This window comes from Mobula hypostoma, chromosome 29 (genome assembly GCF_963921235.1).
Source record: "Mobula hypostoma chromosome 29, sMobHyp1.1, whole genome shotgun sequence".
Taxonomy (NCBI): domain Eukaryota; kingdom Metazoa; phylum Chordata; class Chondrichthyes; order Myliobatiformes; family Myliobatidae; genus Mobula; species Mobula hypostoma.
The window spans coordinates 20,724,494-20,744,056 of NC_086125.1; the positions used below are offsets into that span (position 1 = coordinate 20,724,494).

The window sequence follows — 19,563 nt, forward strand, 5'->3', positions numbered from 1 at the left end:
TTTCCCAGAGAAAGACAGATTAGATAGAGATAGCACAGGCACAAAAATGTTTGTAGTCAGGAAGTATATGTTAGAGCTGGTAAGTGGCAAATCCTACACACATATCCAAGTAAAAGAAAAAGGATGCCAGGGAGTGACCAGTCAATATTTGCTGAAAATCTTACCAAATACTGTATATTGATGGAGAATGGATGTGAAAGCACAGAGGAACGTCTGGAGAAATTTCTGAAATGCCCGTTCGCTGCTGTTGTTACTGTGTGGTCGGGAATCTTTCGGAGGGTAGGCCTCAAAATCCCCGGCTTTGCCTGCTGTTGGCAACCGAGGTTGAGGTCAAATCGTTCGGACAGAGATGGCACTCAGTACTCGGTGTCCGAGAGCTGATCAGAGCTCGAAGTTTTCGGATGACTCAGAGTCGGATTGTGGTCGGCTTGGCAGGGAGAGTTTTTCTTCCTTCTCCCGTCTGTGTGAGATGTGGGACATTTGAGAAACTCTGATCTTTACTGTGCTCATGGACTTCTTCATCAAGCTATGGTACTGTTACACACATCAAAGTTGCTGGTGAACGCAGCAGGGCAGGCAGCATCTCTAGGAAGAGGTACAGTCGACGTTTCAGGCCGAGACCCTTCGTCAGAACTAACTGAAGGAAGAGTTAGTAAGAGATTTGAAAGTGTCAAATCTCTTACTAACTCTTCCTTCAGTTAGTCCTGACGAAGGGTCTCAGCCTGAAACGTCGACTGTACCTCTTCCTACAGATGCTGCCTGGCCTGCTGCATTCACCAGCAACTTTGATGTGTGTTGCTTGAATTTCCAGCATCTGCAGAATTCCTGTTGTTATGGTACTGTTACACTGTTTGTAACTATATGTTATAATTATGTGGTTTTGTCAGTTTTTTCAGTCTTGGTCTGTCCTGTGTTTTGTGATATCACACCAGAGGAAATAATGTATATAAAATAATGACAATAAAAGAGGACTGCTGTCTTCATGATCTAATATCCTTTATTATCCACAATGTGAGAAGAAATTAGAAAATGCTCAGCAAAAAAAAGATTAGAAACAGTTGTCATGCATTGTAGTTGCTGACAATTTTGAATGAATTTTTCAAAGAAATAATAGCATAGATTGTGTGAGGTAAGGATATTGGCCTCCATAGATCTTCACACTTGGGGCAAGTGAAGTTATTGCCTTTGGTTCAAGAGTCTGATGATGGAGGGGTAGTGTCTGTTCCTGAACCTGGTTGTGTAAGTCCTAAAGCTCCCGTATCTTCTTCCTGATGGCAGCAGTGAGAAGAGGGCATGTCCTGGGTGGTGGGGTTCCTGATGAGAGACGCTGCTTTCCTGCGACAACTTTAGTAAGTTCTCCCTGCGACCACGTGGAAGGCAGTTCAGGGGAAAGATGAGAAGAAACTTCTTCACGGAGAATTTGTAATTCTCAGAAGCGGGGTGCGGGGGAGGCTCAGTCATTGAACTCCTTCAGAAAGATTAGGGCATTACAGGAATCCGGCTACAGCAGGAAAATGGCGGTGTGGTGGCATAGTGGCTGGCGCGACACTCAGAGCCGAGTTCAATTCCGGCACTGTCTGTAAGGAGTTTGTACGTTCTCCCAGAGAAATGCATGGGTTTCCTCCGAGTGCTCCGTTGTCCTTCCACAATCCAAAAATGCACCACTTAGTAGGTTAACTGATCGTTGGAAATTGTCCTGTGACTAGGCTAGTGTTAAAAAGGTGAGTTACTGCGCAGTACTGGGCTGGAAAGGGCTGTTCTGCACAGTATCTCGATAATTTTTAAAAAACTAAATAAGATAAACCACTTAGATTCAGATTTTTTATCACATGTACATCAAAATTTACAGTGTCAACAACCAAGATGTGCTGCAAACAGCCCGGAATTTTAATAAATCAGGCCATGGTTTCAATAAGTGTTAAAGCAGGCTTAAAGAACAAAACAGCCTTCTTCAGCTCCCATTTCTTATATTCTTACATGAAGCTCCACTCACTGATTAACTAGTAATGCTTCATCTACCAGATGGAGTATTACAGGAGATCTACAGAACCTCCAGATGAACAACTAATAGCAGCTATTAATGCTATTCCCCTTGGATATCCGCTGATACCCTGCCAAATTAACAGGAGGAGACAAGGAACACAACGCAGAATTTCTTCTCTCTTGAAAGCTGCCCTTGCTGACAAGTGAGGCTGTTTTCCCTTTTATGTGCAAGGTCAAGCAGTGAGCACTGGCAGATTGCTCCATAATATGAGATGTCACAAACGATTTTGTCCTTAGCCCACATCTAAAAAACGTGCACATTTCAGCGTGTGTCGTGAGATAGAGATCAGGAGCGGGAGCCATGGTTTAAATTCCCTTTCCTAGGACAGGAATATAAAGCTAATTTTATCCAAAGTTGCCCAATTTGAGGTCAGTAACTCAGCCTGGGCTGGGAATTAAAGCTGGGATCTATTCTGCATTTACCGATAAAATCTATAATTGATGTCATCTCTATTAAAGAATAAGTGAAGCATCTACTGAATTAAACCTTTTTTTTGCCTGTTCTGTTTAAAGAAACTGGCCTGGATCTTCATCCGTGCAAGGGGCAAAAAATTAAAACAACCTTACTCAAACTTGCAAGTTCAGAAGTTCAAAGTTCAAAGTAAATTTATTATCCAACTATATATATGTCACCCTATACAGTACTAACGTGAGATTCACTGTCTTGCAGGGATTCAGAGAAATACAATACAATTAATGAAACTTGCACACAAAAGACTGAGAGACAACTAACATGCAGAAAGAAGACAAACTGTGTAAGCTATCAATAAATAAACAAACAAACATAAATAAAACTATCAACATCTAAGCTGTAGAGTCCTCAACAATGGATCCATAGGTTGTGGAATCAGTTCAGAGTTGAGGTGGGTGAAGTTACCCACTCTGTTCAGGAGCCTGATGGTTGAAGGGTAATAACTGTTACTAAACCTGAAGGTACGGGAAATAAGGCTCCTGTACCTCCCGCCAAACGTCAGCAACGAGAAGAGAGAATGGTCAGGATGGTGAGGGTTATTACTAACTGCTAATAAAAATTTTGGTGCAAAAATTTCACATACCTTGGCATCTTTTAGGTTTCCAAAGATGCCAGTTGCATGCAATAGCCAAAATTTGATTCTGTCAAGAATTAAAAATAAATCATTGGTCAGCAGATGCTGTTAGATTCTGGAAAAAAATAGCTTTTAACAATACTGAAAGTCATGGGAGAATGTTGCACAACTATCTATGGAAGAAACCTCAACCACACTGACCTAAATTGGGAGCCCTGTCACCACACCCTTGGTAATTTCAAGAGGACTTCCTTCAGATTGGTGACCAGAAAGATATAGAAGGACATCGCTAGGATTAGAGGAGCGGAGTTATAGGGGGAGGCTAGTTCTCAGTTCCGTGAAGTGTAGGAGACTGAGAGACGTATCAAATCATAAGGGGAACAGATAAGGTGAATACACTCAGTTTATTTTCTCAGGGTTGGGGAATCAAGGTCTAAAAAGTAGAGGTTTAAGGTGAGAGTACAGAAGTTTAACAGAAACTTGAGCAATTTCTTTATACAAAGGATGGTGTGTATGTGGGATGAGCTGCCATGCAAGGTGTTTGAGGGTAGTACAATAACTGCTTTTAAAAGATATTTGGACAGGTACATGGAATGAAAGGGTGAAAAGGTTTAGAAGGTTATGGGCCTATTGCTGGCAAATGGAACTAGACTAAGTGGGGCCTTTTGGTTAACATAGACCAGCTGGGCCTGTTTCCATGCTCTATAATTCTGTGAACTCTATAAATATCAGAAGAAATTATTTTTAAAAGGGAAGTGAATCCATGCTCATCAAATGATTCATCAAATGAATCCATGCTGTACTATTCTATGTTCTATGTTAAATGAGAAGTAAGTTAAAACGAAGCAGGACAGAGATCTGATAAGAGGTGGTATCAAAACTGCCTTCACGTTCCTTGTAGCTTTGACCTCAGAGAGTAGACTTCGAGGAGTGTCATGACAATATATCCAGCGGTCATTCAGCTGTATGAGTTTCAAAGGAAAGTGCAGTCAGGAGGCAGCTTTCTTGTGCAAAACGCACATGCCAGAAAGTTACCACAAAGGAACCTGCAGGAGCACCGTGCCCTTCGAACAGAGATTGCATTTGGCAAGATTCAAGCACTCTGCACTGTGCCCATGCACAGGAACGCAGCAGTGACAAATGGGACCAAGAGCAGCAAAAATTCCGAGGCGCATTTCTGAGAAGGTATTCCTGACTTTGACTTTGGGAGTAGTGCAGATCCGTAAGTTTATTTGCTACATGAAAGTTGAGTGTGATCTCTGAGAACTATAAACAGATGCTCACATAAGTTCCGGGTGTTTGATCTAGCAATGGTGAAAGACTCAATTTTATCCAAATCAGGATGGTGTTTGATTTGGTGAGTAATTATTAGGTGTGATATTGTATGTACCTGCTGTCCTCTTTCCTGTAACAAGGTAGCCTTGAGCATTTTACGAACGGCACACACCGGTGCCACTGTGCACTGATGAGGAAGGGAGTGGATGTTTAACGAAGTAGACGGAGGTGCCAATCAAATGGGCTGCATTGCCCAGGCCAGTGTCAAATTCCTTGATACTGTGGTAAATACATACACACAGAAAACTAGAAAATATCCCATTATCCCTGCAATCCCAGTAACCTCCCTACCACCTTACCGATGATAAATGGTTTGGGAAGCCTGAATGATGGCATTCGGACTTGGTCAGCGATCACTCCCAACGGGACCAGAGGGTCAGTCATCGCTCCCAATGAGGCTAGAGGGTCAGTGATTGCTTCCAATGGGGCCAGAGGGTCAGTGATCGCTCCCAATGAGGCTAGAGGGTCAGTGATTGCTTCCAATGGGACCAGAGGGTCAGTGATCACTCCCAATGAGGCCAGAGGGTCAGTGATCTCTCCCAAAGAGACCAAAGGGTCAGTGATCGCTCCCAATGAGGCTAGAGGGTCAGTGATTGCTTCCAATGGGGCCAGAGGGTCAATGATCGCTCCCAATGAGGCTAGAGGGTCAGTGATTGCTTCCAACGGGACCAGAGGGTCAGTGATCGCTCTCAATGAGACCAGAGGGTCAGTGATTCCTTCCAATGAGGCCAGAGGGTCAGTGATCTCTCCCAATGAGACCAGAGGGTCAGTGATCTCTCCCAAAGAGACCAAAGGGTCAGTGATCACTCCCAATGAGGCCAGAGGGTCAGTGATTGCTTCCAATGGGGCCAGCGGGTCAATGATCACTCCCAATGAGGCCAGAGGGTCAGTGATCTCTCCCAATGAGGCTAGAGGGTCAGTGATTGCTTCTAATGGGGCCAGAGGGTCAGTGATCGCTCCCAATGAGACCAGAGGGTCAGTGATTACTTCCAATGAGGCCAGAGGGTCAGTGATCTCTCCCAAAGAGACCAAAGGGTCAGTGATCACTCCCAATGAGGCCAGAGGGTCAGTGATTGCTCCCAAAGAGACCAGAGGGTCAGTGATTGCTCCCAATGGGGCCACCGGGTCAGTGGTCTCTCCCAATGAGACCAGAGGGTCAGTGATTGCTCCCAATGGGGCCACCAGGTCAATGATTGCTCCCAATGAGACCAGAGGGTTAGAGATTGATCCCCATGAGGCCAGAGGATCAGTGATCTCTCCCAAAGAGACCAGAGGGTCAGTGATTGCTCCCAATGAGACCAGAGGGTCAGTGATTGCTCCCAATGGGGCCACCAGGTCAGTGATCACTCCCAATGAGACCAGAGGGTCAGTGATTACTTCCAATGAGGCCAGAGGGTCAGTGATCTCTCCCAAAGAGACCAAAGGGTCAGTGATCACTCCCAATGAGGCCAGAGGGTCAGTGATTGCTCCCAAAGAGACCAGAGGGTCAGTGATTGCTCCCAATGGGGCCACCGGGTCAGTGGTCTCTCCCAATGAGACCAGAGGGTCAGTGATTGCTCCCAATGGGGCCACCAGGTCAATGATTGCTCCCAATGAGACCAGAGGGTTAGAGATTGATCCCCATGAGGCCAGAGGATCAGTGATCTCTCCCAAAGAGACCAGAGGGTCAGTGATTGCTCCCAATGAGACCAGAGGGTCAGTGATTGCTCCCAATGGGGCCACCAGGTCAGTGATCACTCCCAATGAGGCCAGCGGGTCAGTGATTGCTCCCAATGAGACCAGAGGGTCAGCAATCACTCCCAACGGAGGCCACTCTTCGGACCAGGCGTGAGTTCCAAGTTACAGAAGAACTGTTCGATATTCTGAGGTTTATGCGATTGGACTCCTTCAGTTTTTTGGCATTTTCTTTCTTGTGGTTGATTGGCGGGTGGGTGATCTGTAAGTTCTTTGTGTGTGGGCGGGGGTGGGGATAGGGGCTTTTTGATGTTACTGTCGCTGTTCTTTATTTGCGAGTGAGGGGGTAGGTCACTGTTTTTATCTGTGGGGGTGGGGTTGGAGATTTGTTGCTATTGACACTGTCTCTTTTTTTTCTGTGAGTGAGTGCAGGTAGCCTAAAGCATTTCTGGAACGTGGGAAGAAACCGGAGCAGTCACGGGGATAACTTACAAATTCCTTACAGACAGAGGCAGCAGGAGTACCTCAAAGGCACAGACTGGAGTATAATCAGGAAGGCGGCTACCTACGATCATCATATCAATGTTGAAGATGCAGTAGACCGGCTACACAGGAAAGAGCATTGACGACATTGCAGTGGTTGAACCTTTTGTCACTAGGACAGCCAGCTGTTTACTGCTACAGCTTATGGTTTACCTGTGCTGCACTTCGAATTTATATGCAATTAACTTATTTATAGTATAATATCTTGGTTTATGTGCTGTGTGTGATATACGTTGTGTGGGTGCTCTGTGGTCTGGAGGAACATTGTTTGGTTTGGTCGTGTATGTGTACAGTCAGGTGACAATACACTTGAACTTGAATTTAAACTCCTCTCACTGGCACTGTAGGGTGTTGCACTAACCACTACACCAGCAGGCCGCTAGAAAACCTCTTTAAGAGGTGAATTGAGTTCACAGAAGTAAGCCAGCTCTTCCCACCAGCTTCTGCCCTTCTGTCCACACCAATCATGATGTTTATCTGTGCTAACCTCACTGGACTTCATTAGGCCCATATCTTTCTTATCTAAATATCTTTTAAAAGCAATCATTGTCCCTGCCTCCGCCACTTCCCCTGGCAGCTCATTCCATATCACTATCACCCTCGGTGTGGAGAAACGTGCCCCTCAGATCTCCTTTAAATTTCTCTCCTCTCACCTTAAACTCATGCCCCGTAGTTTTAGACTTCCTCACTCTGGAAAGAAAATCTGACTATTTACCTGTCTATGCCTTCAGTAAGGTCACCCCTTAGACTCCTGAGAGTGACCCCGACCTGTCTAATCACTCTTTACAAGCAAAGCCCTCCATTCCAGGCAACACCCATGTGAACATTGTCTGCACTCTTTCTAATACCACCACGTCCTCTTGTAGTGTAGTAAAAGACATGCACACAATGCTCCAAGTGTGGCCTGTCTGACGTCTTCTACAGTTGCAGCATATCTCCCCAGCTCTTACCCTCAGTGCCTTGTCCTATGCAGGAAAGCATGCCAAGTGCCTTTTCACAACTCTTGCGAGACCACGGATCTGCGCCTGGAAAATCTTCACTCTCCAGGGCGCAGGCCTGGGCGAGGTTGTATGGAAGATCAGCAGTTGCCTATGCTGCAAGTCTCCCCTCTCCACGACACCAATGTTGTCCAAGGGAAGGGCATTAGGACCCATACAGCTTAGCACCAGTGTCGTCGCAGAGCAATGTGTGGTTAAGTGCCTTGCTCAAGGACACAACACGTTGCCTCAGCTGGGACTCGAACTACGACCTTCAGGTCGCTAGTCCAATGCCTTAACCACGTGCTCACAACCTGTCAACCTGTATCGCCATTTTCAGGGAGCGATGAGCTTCCAACCCCAGGTCCCTCTGTACGTTAATGCTCCTGAGGTCCTTGCCATTTGCTGTAAGTGCCCTGTGGTACATGATGCCTTACCTCACCTTTAAATTTCACCTGCTATTATTATAGATAACTTTATTGTATTATTAGCATTCTTAAAATGGGAGAATATCCACTTTGCATGATGTGAGGTGATAGCGGAGAGATGACACCTCCCGTTCATGTGATGAAACTTCCAGGAATATTTTTAACCAGTGTTAGTAACACTCGTAAGAACACAAGAAAATAGGGACAACAGTCGCCCCACCATTCAATATGACCATGGCTAATCTGCCTTCGATCTCATCTCCTCTTCTGTTCCAGTTCCCCATAGTCACAAAAATGTCTCTCCCTCCCTCTTCCTGTGTTCCCCCTGATAATTTATGAAACCTTCAGGGTCGAGGACCCCAGGGATTCACCACCTTCCACAAGAATAAATTCCTTTTGCCTCCCAATGGAAGACACAGTCCTGTAAAGATCCTGAACATTAACAAACTGGATAACATCCAGAACTTAGTTAATAAACAATTAAATAGTTTCATACTATGTTCTTTTGTCAGATACATGAGAACTTGAAGCTATCTGTGCAAGACCGTAGTAGTTAATCACATGATCGTTATGCAGATAGAACGGCCATCATCTGAGATGGGCCTGTAACTCCCCCTGGTGGTTTGATTACAAAATAACTACATTTAATTAAGTCTATTTTATTTTGATTTCCTGAGGGGCACAGGTCAAATGGCAGAATGATATAAACGTTAGAAAGTTTAGGGAAGATAAATCAGCATTATTATTTATTTCTTAGCATAGATTAATAATTAATTTCTAGAAAGGTGCAGTGGAGAGCATTCTGACTGGTTACATTACAGCCTAAATGGAAGCTCCAGTGCTCAGGACCACAAGAGGCTGCCGAGCGTTGTAGACCATGAATAGCACAACTCTCCCCACCAGTGAGGACATCCTCAAGAGCCAGTGCTTCAAAAAGGCAGCATCGTTAACTAAGGACTCTCACCATCTTCTCATCACTAGTGTTGGGAAGGAGGTACAGGAGCCTGAAGACTCACACTCTACGTTTTAGGAATAGTTTCTTTCCCTCCGCCAATGGATTTCTGAATAGTCCATGAACCTCATTTTGCCCTTCTATTGCACTACTTAAAAACGCAAACACGAGGAAATCTGCAGATGCTGGAATTTCAAGCAACACACACAAAAGTTGCTGGCAACTTTTATGTGTATTGCACTACTTACTTATTTCCTGTAATTCATAGTAGCTTTTATTGTGTTGCTCCCACAAAGAAAACAAATTTCATGCCTTACAAGTCAGTGATAATAAACCTGATTTGATAATATGATTAGGAAACAGTCAGATGTTCTTTAATTCATTAAAAAGATAAATGTCCACGTATTTTTCCAGTTATTTCATTACTAATTCATTCCCACATGAATTACTTTTAGAATACAGAATACAAAAGTAATTCATGTGAGAACGACCTACAAGTGACATTACCTCCCCAAATGAGAATAGCCTTTGTTAATAATTAGCTAATTGTTCTTTCATGAGCATAAAAGGAATGTGTTAAGAGATGAGGTAAACACTGATTTTTGATTCAATCTTTAACAAATCTATTTAGAAAAAGAACTTCCAAAGAGGACTGGTTATAATCTCCTTCCTTAATAATACCATGGAGCAGAGTCAACCTTCATTTATATTCACACTATCCATGGGTCCTGTAGCACTTCTCAGAAACGGGCATACTTTGGAAATGTTGTCACTGAGGTAGGGTAACATTTTGTGCACAGCAATGCTCCTGGATGGCACAGTGATCACAACTAGGTGACCTGCTTCAGTAAAGCTGGTTAAGTGATAAATATTAACCAGCACCCAGAAATAAACTCTGCAGTTCTTTATCAACATAGGTCCTTTTATACCTACCCAAGAGAACAGCTTAACTTCTCATCCAAACACAAACACCTTGAGCTCACTCATAGCACTGGCATGTCAGTCTAGATATTTTTGCACACGGAAATTTAATCGTTTTCCTTTTGAGTTAGTGGTGTGAGTGCTCCTTACAATAACAGATGACGATACCCTGTGAGTAGTAAATTTGCTGCATTTCATTCATGAGCAGTACTGCTGTTAGGTAATGCCAGAGGAACTCAGCAGGCCAGGTAGCATCTATGGAAAAGAGTAAACAGTCAACGTTTCAGGCAACACACATCAAAGTTGCTGGTGAACGCAGCAGGCTGTTGTTAACATTTCAGGCTGTTACTCTGTTCCTAGATTAGATTAGATTAGATTAGATTATGAAGACACGTAGTCATCTTTTATTGTCATTTAGTAATGCATGCATTAAGAAATGATACAATATTTCCTCCAGTGTGATATCACAAAACACAGGACAGACCAAGACTGAAAAAACGGACAAAACCACATAATTATAACATATAGTTACAACAGTGCAGAATACCATAACTTGATGAAGAAGTCCATGAGCACAGTAAAGTTCAAAGTCTCTCAAATGTCCCACATCTCACGTAGATGGGAGAAGGAAGAAAAACTCTCCCTGCCATACTGACCACAATCCGACTCTGAGTCATCCGAAAACTTCGAGCTCTGATCAGCTCTCCGACACCGAGTACTGAGCGCCATCTCTGTCCGAACAATTCGACCTCCTTCTCGGTCGCCAAAAGCAGGCAAGGCCAGGGATTTTGAGGCCTACCCTCCGAAAGATTCCTGACCACGCAGTAACGACAGCAGCGAACAAGCGTTTCAGAAATTTCTCCAGATGTTCCTCTGTGCTTTCACGTCCATTCTCCATCAAATCAGAATTGTCCAAGGCCCCTATTTTACAGATATGATATCATTTTTCACCGGAGGGTTGCGCATGTGCAGGCGCACCGCCATCTTCTCCTCCCGCCTCCATAGATGCTGCCTGGCCTGCTGAGTTCCTCCAGCATTTTGTGTGTATTGCTTGGATTTCCGGTATCTACAGATTTTCTCTTGTTTGCTGTTGCTACATAGGTCTTTTATTCCCCAGCATAGACCGTTGGGGAAAACTGCCATGAATTCAACAACTCTCTGCTATGATTCAGTTACTTCATTTTCTCAGTGTTCCACAAATCCTTCCAGCCTTGCCTGTCTATCAAAAGTAACATTGTGCTTTCTTTGTTATGGAAGGCTGTGCATTTCTATCAGAAGACAAATTACTGCCAATGTTGGAAACATTAAACAAATACTAGTTTTGGTCAGCCTATTATAGGAAAGAAGTTACTAAACTCGAAAGAGTGGAAGAAAAGATTTACTAGGATTTGGTGGACTTAAGGGCCTGAGTTACAAGGAGAGGTTGCATAGACTAGGAATTTATTGCCCGAAATGTAGGAAGGGGGTGATCTAATAGGTTCTTGCTTCGTAAGGGTGGCAAAGGTTACGCGGAGAAGGCAGGAGAATGGTGGTGAGAGGCAAAATAAAACAGCCAAGATTGAATGGCAGAGTAAGCTTAGTAGGCTGAATAACCTAATTCTGCTCCTATGTCTTATGGGCTTATGATACAGGTATATAAAATCATGAGGCACACAGACAGGGTGAAAGCACTTTGTCTTTTTCCCAGGAAGAAGGTGCTGTAAACAAGAGGGTAGATCAGAGGCAAGAAATTTAAAAAGGACATCAGGGGGAGCTTCATTGCCCAAAAGGGAATGAGATGCCAAAAGAGTGGCTGAGATGGGCACATTAGAAACATTTAAAAGCCATCTAAATAATGAGAGCACAAATGGGAATAGCTTGCTGGGCAACGGAGTCGACATCAATGAATTGGCCAAAGGGTCTGTTTCTACGCTCTGACTCTGGTCAGCAGCAGAGACAATATACACCATATGGAATATGAAACATTAATTTTCAAATTAATGCACCCTTCTGAAGAAAGAGCTTTAACTTGAAATAGTGAATCCGTTTCTCTCTCCACAGACGCTGCCTGATACACTGACCAGTCCTGTTTTCATAGTGACGTACTAGCAGGCCATTCAGCCCCTCAAATCTGTTCCACCACTCAGTTAGATCATAGCTGATCACATTTCCATTTAACCAGCTTACCTTGTACTCTTTAGTAATTTTACAAAACAGAAGAGACCCGCAGGACTCCCAGGTTTCTGCTTCCTTCTATTAGGTAGAAGGTAGAACAAGTTTCTATTAGGGTGGTTAAGATCACCAGCCTCCCCAGCATCAAGGACATCTTCAAAAGACAGCATCCGTGATTAAGCACCCCACCACCCCCCATCACCCAGGAAATGTCCTCTTCTCATTACTACCATCAGGGAGGAGGTACAGGAGCCTGAAAGCACACATTCAGTGTTTTAGGAACAGCTTCTTGCCCTCCGCCGTCAGATTTCTGATCAGACGATGATCACCTCACATACACTACCTCACTGCTTTTAGCACCGCTTATTTAAATTTTACGTATTTCTTATTGTAATTTTTACTACTTATTGCACTGTACTGCTGCTGCAAAACCGCAAATTTCCTAACACATCCCGGTGATATGAAACCTGATTCTGGTTCAGGTTTTGAACCTGAAGGCTTATCGTGTGTTGGCCTTCTTTAGTCAGGGGATTGAGTTCGTGAGCCGCGAGGTAATGTTGCATCTCTGTAAAACTCTGCTCAAGCCACACTTGGAGTATTGAGTTCAGTTCCGGTAGCTGACATTACAGGAAGCTTTAGAGAGGTTGCAGAGGAGATGTACCCGGATACTGCCTGGATTAGAGAACATGTTTTATGAGGAAAGGTTGAGCGAGCTGAGGCTCTTCTCTTGGGAGCAGAGGAGGATGAGCGGTGACTGGATAGAGGTGCATAGCACGATAAGAAGCATTGATAAAGCGGCACACACAAAGTGCTGGAGGAACCCAGCAGGCCAGGCAGTTTCTATGGAAGTAAACAAACAGCTGACATTTCGGGCCGAGACTCTTCTTCAGGACAGGTGGACAGCCAGCATCTTTTTCCCAGGCCAGACCAGAAATGGCTCATATGAGAAACCATAATTTTAAGACATAGGGGGGATGTCAGAGATAGTTTTTTTTTAACACAGAGCATACTGCTGCAAAAGAGCAGCATCCATCATCAAAGATCTCCCCCCACCATCCAGCCCATGATCTCCTTTTGCTGCTGCAGTCAGGAGGTACAGGAGCCACAGGAAGCATGCCACCAGGTTCAGGAACAGTTATTACCCTCAAACATAAGGCTTTCAAATTAGAGGGGATAACTTCACTTGCCCATCACTGAACTGTTCCCACAAACTATGGACTCACTTTCAAAGAATCTTTATTTCATGTTCTCAGTGGTTATTGCTTATTCATTTATTATTATTATTATTTCTTTTTCCTTTCTTTCTTTGTGTATTTGCACAGTTTGTTGCTTTCGAACATTGGTTGTTTGTCCGTCCTGTTGGGTGTGATCTTTCATTGATTCCATTGTGTTTCTTGTACTTACTGTGAATGCCTGCAAGAAAATGAATCTCAGGGCTGTATATGGTGAGGAATATGTACTTTGATAATAAATGTACTTTAAACTTTGAACCCACAACACTGAGTTACAACATTCGGGTTCTTAATAAATATGGCTGGGAGGCTACAACAGACCCCGAGGGCACTCTATGATCAAATCATCTTATAATTCCTGTCAACTAATTCCCAGGCTAAGTCAAAAGTCTGTTCCAATTCTGCACAGTCTAATTTGTAATCTTACATAGGGAGCCATAGAAATGGAAACACAAAAGACTACAAATGTTGGAATCATAGAAATGCTAATGCAATGGCAAAGCACCACAGCATTTGCAAGCAACACACATCAAAGTTGCTGGTGAACGCAGCAGGCCAGGCAGCATCCCTAGGAAGAGGTACAGTCGACATTTCGGGCCAAGACCCTTGGTCAGGACTAACTGAAGAAAGAGCTAGTAAGAGATTTGAAAGTGGGAAGGGGAGGGGGAGATCCAAAATGATAGGAGAAGACAGGAGGGGGAGGGATGGAGCCAAGAGCTGGACAGGTGATTGGCAAAGGGGATATGAGAGGATCATGGGACAGGAGGCCCAGGGAGAAGGAAAAGGGGGAGGGGGGAAAACCCAGAGGATGGGCAAGGGGTATAGTCAGAGGGACAGAGGGAGAAAAAGGAGAGAGAGAGAGAAAGAATGTATATATAATAAATAAATAAATAATGCATGGGGTATGAGGGGGAGGTGGGGCATTAACGGAAGTTAGAGAACTTGAAGCGAGGCAGAAAATTCTGCAAATAGAGGAATGATATACATTTAGAGCAACGCACACAAAATGTGGAGCAACTCAGAAGATCTGGCAGCATCTACGGAAAAGAATAAGCAGCCAAAGTTTCAGGCCGAGTCCCTTTATCAGGACTGGAAAGGACAGAGGAAGAGGCCACCATGAGAGTGGGGGATGGGGAGGGAAGGAGGACAAGCTACAAGGTGGTAGGTGAAGCCAAGTGTGTGGGGGAGGAGGGATGAAGTAAAAAGCTGGGATGTCATAGGTGGAAAAGGTAAAGGGTTGGAGAGGAGAGTGGGCCATGGGAGAAAGGGTAGGAGGAGGGGCACCAGAGAGAGGTGGTAGACAGGTGAGGAGAAAGGGGGTTTAGCACTGGAAATGGTTACATCCCAACACGCAGGACAGAAGCAAGGTCGCATTGTGTATTCCACGGACCAGCAAATACCGACCAGTTTAGCAAGCAGAGCGGCGGACACCCCTGCTGAAATCCGGAGGAAAACACACAGAGGATGCAGAGGGGGATCACAAAGCCGAGGAAAGAGGGCCGACCGGGTTGAGACAACAGAGACTTTTGGAGAAGAGGAGTTCGGTGGGTAATACCGTTCCGGCTGACCGGAAGTGCACTGACAGCAGTAAGCGTAAAGGAGTTGGGTGCTTACTGTTCTGGCTAACTATCAGATGGTGCAATCCGGGGCATATTACGATCGAGGAACGCGTTTGCAGACTGGATATTGAACTTTTTACTGTTGGACTTCAGCCACATTCCACCATGATACAACACTTGGCGGCACAGGAGGTCGTTCCTGCCTGTGGCCATCGAACGTGCAGCTCCTCCCGTGGAGGGTCAGACACCCTGAGCCAATAGATTGGTCCTGGACTTATTTTCCATCTGACATAGTTTGCATTTTGTTGTTTGATTGTTGGGGGTTTTTGTATTGCTATATTTACGCTCTATTCTTGGTTGGTGCGGCTGTAACGAATCCAAATTTCCCTCGGGATTAATAAAGTATATCTATCTAAGAGGAGATGTACCAGGATGCTGCCTGGATTAGAGAATGTTTTATGAGGAAAGGTTGAGCAAGCTAAGGCTTTTCTCTTGGGAGCAGAGGACTGAATTGAAGACGAGAGAAGAGGAATGGGGGAAATATGACCAGAAACTGGAGGAATTGATATTCATGCCATCAGGTTAGAGGCTACCTAGATGGATAATGAGGTGCTGCTCCTCCAGTCTGAGGGTGACCCCATCGTGTCAGAAGAGGGAGCCATAGATAGACTGACATGTTGGAATGGGAATGAGGATTGGAATTAAAATGGCTGACCACCAGGGAATCCTGTTATTTGCAGATGGAGTGAAGGTGCTCAATAAAGCAGTCCCCCAGTCTACGCCAGGTTTCACTGTTGTAGAGGAGGCCACATTGGGAGTGGCCAGTACAGTAGATGCACAGGTGAAGTGTTGCCTCACCTGGACGGACTGTTTGGGCCCTGAATGGGGGTGAGGGAGGAGGTGAATGGGCACTGCTGCTTGTATGGATAAGTGCCAGGAGGGAGATTAGTGGGGAGGGATGAACGAACAGGGGATTCAGAGAGGGAATGATCCTTGCAGAGTGTGAGGGGAGGTAACAATGCGTTTGATGGTAGGGTTCCGTTGAAGATGGCATATTCTAACATCTCAGTGTCTGAATCTGGAGCAACGCACAAACTCAGCACGTCAGGTAGTACATCAGGAGCATCAGGGAGCACAGGAGGTGTATCCAGAGAAATCAGCGGTAGCAGAGCACTGCATCTGCAATAGCCATAGGATTGACTTTGACGGCACAGAACTACTGTGTAGTGCCAATGATCTGTGGGACCGTCTGGTGAAGGAAGCCATTGAAATAAAACTGGAGAAAAGGAATTTTAACAAGGATGTAGGTCTCACTGTAAATAAGAACTGGAATTCAATTGTAATCAAGGTGGGACAGTGGAAACCTGATTGGATGAGGACTAACCAATCAGCAGTTACGGACTATAGGAGTATAAATACGACCAGATTAGACATGCCCAGGCATCATCCCTGATGAAGATGGCAGAGTCTGCATTCGAAACATTGGTTAGAATCGATACCTGTACCCAGCTGGAAGTCCGAGAAGAGTTTATTCATCATCTATTGTGCCTCTACAATCTCCTTCAACACAGGTGCACCACAGGAATGTGTGCTTAGCCCCCTGCTCTACTCGCTTTACACTTGTGACTGTGTGGCTAAGCACGGCTGCAATGCCATATGCAAGTTTGCTGATGACCATGACTGTTGTGGACTGTTATCAAAGGGGGTGATGAATCAGCATACAGGAAGGAGATTGAAAAATTGGCAGAGTGCTATAATAACAACAAGCTTTCACTCAATGTCAACAAAACCAAGGAACTGTTTGTAGACTTCATGAAAGAGAAACCAGATGTCCTTGAGCCCGTACTCATCAGAGGTGGAGAGGGTTAATAATTTTAAATTCCTGGGTGTCACTATCTCAGAGGCCCTGTCTTGGATCCATCATATAAATAAAATTACAAAGAAAGCTCGACGGCACCTCTACTTCCATAGTCCATAGTCATAGTGATACTTTATTGATCCCGGGGGAAATTGGTTTTGTTACAGTTGCACCATAAATAATAAATAGTAATAAAACCATAAATAGTTAAATAGTAATATGTGAATTATGCCAGGAAATAAGTCCAGGGCCAGCCTATTGGCTCAGGGTGTCTGACCCTCCAAGGGAGGAGTTGTAAAGTTTGATGGCCACAGGCAGGAATGACTTCCTATGACGCTCTGTGTTGTATCTCGGTGGAATGAGTCTCTGGCTGAATGTACTCCTGTGCCCAACCAGTACATTATGTAGTGGATGGGAGACATTGTCCAAGATGGCATGCAACTTGGACAGCATCCTCTTTTCAGACACCACCGTCAGAGAGTCCAGTTCCATCCCCACAACATCACTGGCCTTACGAATGAGTTTGTTGATTCTGTTGGTGTCTGCTACCTTCAGCCTGCTGCCCCAGCACACAACAGCAAACATGATCGCACTGGCCACCACAGACTCGTAGAACATCCTCAGCATCGTCCGGCAGATGTTAAAGGACCTCAGTCTCCTCAGGAAATAGAGACGGCTCTGACCCTTCTTGTAGACAGCCTCAGTGTTCTTTGACCAGTCCAGTTTATTGTCAATTCATATCCCCAAGTATTTGTAATCCTCCACCACGTCCACACTGACCCCCTGGATGGAAACAGGAGTCACCGGTACCTTAGCTCTCCTCAGGTCTACCACCAGCTCCTTAGTCTTTTTCACATTAAGCTGCAGATAATTCTGCTCACACAATGTGACAAAGTTTCCTATCGTAGCCCTGTACTCGGCCTCATCTCCCTTGCTGATGCATCCAACTATGGCAGAGTCATCAGAAAACTTCTGAAGATGACAAGACTCTGTGCAGTAGTTCTCAGGAGTCTGTGGAGATTTAGCATGTCATCAAAAACTTTGACAAACTTCTATAGATGTGTGGTGGAAAGGGTACTGACTGGCTGCATTACGGCCTGGTGTGGGAACAACAAAGGCCTTGAGTGGAAAATCCTACCATAGGTAGTGGATTCAGCCCAGTACATCATAGGTAAAGCCCTCCCAACCACTGAGCGCATCTATATGAAACATTGCCATAGAAAAGCAGCATCCATCATCAAAGATCCTCACCACCTAGGCCATGCTCTTTCCTCTGCCATCAGGTAGAAGGTACAAGTGCCTCAGGACTTTCACCACAAGGTTCAAGCAAGGACAGTTACTACCGCTCAACCATTAGGCCTTTGAACAAAAGGGGGTAGCTACACTCAATCTATTTCTGGTGCTCCCACAACCACTGGTCTCACTTTAAGGACTCTTGATCTTGTCATTTCATTCTCTCGTTATTTATTGCTATTTATTTACATCTGCATTTGAATAGTTTGTTGCCCATTGATCCTGTTTACAGTTATTGCTCTATAGATTTGCTGAGTACACCCACAGATAAAAAGAATCTCAAGGTTGTATGTGCTCTGATAATAAATTTTACTTTGAACCTTTGAACTCTGAACTTTGTGTTTTGTTCTCTTATGCCTGTATCTTAAAATTTGTATTTTCTCTAATTTTGTGATGAAAACTCATTGAGTTGAAACATCAATTTTGTTTTTTCTCTGTTAGAGTTGACATCAGGCTCTATTATTTCCAGCTCAATTCTGACTTAAACACAGCCAGCTGATCAGAAAAATATCACCGGATCAGAAAAATAAAAACAGTTCATATTTTGCGGAAAAGAACACAATAATATTATTTTTTTAAAGATACCTCAACTTGACACTGATCCCTGCAACAATTCCAAATGACATTAAAATGTACGTTTTTTTTATTATCTAAATTCAGTCCTCATTTTTAGGAGATTTATAAAACACCAGATTTATTTCCCTCAGCAATGAATTTTTAAAAACCCTCAAAAACAAATAAATTTGTATTTTAAAATTTATCATCTGTTTCACACTCACTTCCCAGTGGTGCTGCCAGGTTCTAGTGCCGTTAATTCTACTGCTCTCAATTATTCCATTACTATCATTTTAGCATTTCTTCTTGCACTATTGTCACAATATTTTCACCAACTGCGCTACAATATTTGTGCTATGTGTTTGTGCTGGTGGCTGTGATTATTGTTGTATTTATTATTACCATGTACAGTGTTCACTCCGTGAGCGCCATGCAAACAAGGAATTAAATTGCAATAAAACTAATCTAATCTAACCTTATCTTATAAATATAACCACTAAAGAAAAACAAAACAAAATTAAAATACTTATTTCCCCTATTGGTTAATAAAAGCTGGAAATAAAAGAAATGTCCTATACTCCTGTAAAATTAAATGACTATTTTAAATGTTCATAAATATTTTTGAAAAATTAATACAGTCAAGGGGATGCTGATAAATATTTCTGAAATATTAATACAGGGGATGTAAAAGATTTTCGACTCCGCCGGGACTCGAACCCGGAACCTTTGAATTACTTCAACCGCTAGAAGTCCAATGCGCTATCCATTGCGCCACGGAGCCACCTGTTGGATCCAACCTGGAAATAGACTACTCGTTCTCACATTGCAAGCGTACAGCTGCAGGCTCTCAACTCCGATCATGCCACTGTTTATGCCCCTCCATATATGCCCCCTGACTCGCTGAACTCCCCCACCATTTCACATTTGTTGCTCAAGATTTTCCAGCATTTGCAGAATCTCAGATAATTACTTGCCATTTCTTCCTTTTAGCTATCA

At 44.0% G+C, this 19,563-nt stretch overlaps 1 non-coding gene across 1 annotated transcript; it reads right to left on the reverse strand.

Annotated features, from left to right (window-relative positions):
• Window positions 1-19,263: 19,263 nt before the first annotated feature.
• trnar-ucu (transfer RNA arginine (anticodon UCU)) lies at window positions 19,264-19,348 on the reverse strand. The gene is given in 2 exon segments: window positions 19,264-19,299; window positions 19,312-19,348. It is a non-coding gene; the product is annotated as a tRNA-Arg (tRNA).
• Between the last annotated feature and the right edge of the window lie 215 nt (window positions 19,349-19,563).